This window comes from Mandrillus leucophaeus, unplaced genomic scaffold (assembly GCF_000951045.1).
Source record: "Mandrillus leucophaeus isolate KB7577 unplaced genomic scaffold, Mleu.le_1.0 Scaffold858, whole genome shotgun sequence".
Taxonomy (NCBI): Eukaryota; Metazoa; Chordata; class Mammalia; order Primates; family Cercopithecidae; genus Mandrillus; species Mandrillus leucophaeus.
In genome coordinates, this window is record NW_012109341.1 from 199,257 (window position 1) to 201,319 (window position 2,063).

Genomic DNA, 2,063 nt, shown 5'->3' on the forward strand with positions numbered 1-2,063 from the left:
CCTGTAATCCCAGCTACTCGGGAGGCTGAGGCAGGAGAATCGCTTGAACCCGCGAGGTGGAGGCTGCAGTGAGTCAAGATCATGCCACTTCATCCAGCCTGGGCGACAGACTGAGACTCTGCCAAAAAAAAAAAGATACAGCTACAGAGGCAAACACCAGGACAGTGGCTGCCAAGGATTGGGATGGGGAAGAGATTGACTACAAAGGGGCATGAGGGAACTTTAGGGGGAAAGATGAAATATTATCTATTATCTGTCATAATTGTGGTAATAGTGGTACAGCTTACATTTGTTAAAACTGTAGATGTGTAGACCTAAGAAATGCAAATTTTACTGTGGCAAATTATACCTCAGTAAACCTGACTTAAACATACACACACACACACACACACACAACAACAACAACAACAACAACTGCTTCTCAACAGGTTGAGATGAGTCTGCATTAGAAACTTGTTCTAGACTGAGTACAGTGGCTCACACCTATAATCCCAGAACTTTGGGAGATCAAGGTGGGAGCACTGCTTGAGGCTAGGAGTTGGAGACCAGACCGGGAAACATAATGAGATCCCGCCTCTAAAAAAAATTAAGAAATTAGCCAGGCATGGTTCTAGCTACTCAGGAGGCTGGGATCACTTCAGCCCAAGAAGTCTAAGGCTTCAGTGAGCTGTGATTGTGCCACTGCACTCCATCCTGGGTAACGGAGTGAGATTCCGTTGCTTAAGGAAAAAACAGAAACAAAAACAGACAAAAAAGTTGTTCTAAACGAAGCCTTACAATTGGTACTCTCCTTAAAAGGCAGAGGAAAGAAGATAGAAGTTTTTAACAGCAAAAGCATTTTCTGAATGTTTGAAAAATGCACACAGCATAAGCTGTTCATTGTCTGGGGCTGTTTGGAAGTCTAAATTAGTAGATTAAATCTCAACTCTCTGAAGCAGCCAGGAGGCACTTTCAGGTCCCTATCGTAAGTTCAACTGGCCTCCATTGGTCAGGTTAAGACCCTTTAGGGATCTGCTGTATGGAAGAAATGGAACAGTTTTATTTACTAAATCAATATGTCAGGATGCAAATGAGGGCCTCTGGAGTGGTAAAAAACAGATTAGTCTCAGAAAGATCAAAAACTTCATCTGCAACATCTTTTGGACCATTAGGCATTGCACACTTATAGAACAGGCTGGATTCAAGTCCACCGCCTCTCCCCCAGGACTAGGCATGTAGAATACTCGAGCCAGTAACTTATAGTCAATGCCTTTGTTCAAAGCCGGAATGCTTGGTTCTGCATTGCAGGAACAGTGAAGACAGACAGCATCTCCTTCCTCTGAAGATTCTGTTCGGAGTAGATAAAGTTTCAGCATTCTCCCTGGATGGGGCAGCTTAGCAGGTGAGTTCCTGACATTTCTGAGTAGACATCTGACTCCTCCTTCCTCCAGTCCTAAACTGCACACCAACTTCACTGGTCAGAGAAGCAGGCACCATACCCCACACCTTTGCATCCAGGTGACAAGCAGCCAGCACTTCTTCTAGGTGAGTTGAAGTGTTTCCAAGAGTGTGGAAGGTGAAAAACACCAGGGATTAGTGTCTAGGCTCCGGACTCAGTGTCTGAATTTGGTTCCACCATCTCGGGCCCTTAAGCAAGTCAGTATCCCTACACTTGCCTGCATTTTGGCATCTGTAAAATGGCAAAGATAATACTAACAGCAAATGGTTGCATGTATCTTCTTCCAATCAGACACGGTTCTGAGCACTTTACATATACCAGCCAGAGAATCCTCACATAGCAGTAGTTGAAGTCAGTAGTATTATTCTCCTCCCCCTCCCCTCCTCTCAGTGAGGAATAAATAAATTCTTACCATGAAGGGCTTGGAAATAGTTCAGGCCCCAAAACACTGAATAAGTTTCAGCTATTATTTGAGATGGTTTCAAAGGTCACATGGATAAGCATTTTTAGGTCCAGAGATGTGCATTTATAAAAATAAATGCAGGCAGGCCAGGCACGGTGGTTCAAGCCTGTAATCCCAGCACTTTGGGAGGCCGAGACAGGCAGATCACGAGGTCAGGAGATC

The 2,063-nt window shown here is 44.5% G+C and overlaps 1 long non-coding RNA gene across 1 annotated transcript in view; it reads left to right on the top strand.

Moving 5' to 3' along the window:
- The window catches only part of LOC105530969, a 49,022-nt gene that overhangs the window by 21,814 nt on the left and 25,145 nt on the right, over positions 1-2,063 (top strand). The window contains exon 2 of the long non-coding RNA XR_001004719.1: positions 1,288-1,381. This is a non-coding gene — a long non-coding RNA (uncharacterized LOC105530969). The remainder of the gene's footprint in view (positions 1-1,287; positions 1,382-2,063) is intronic.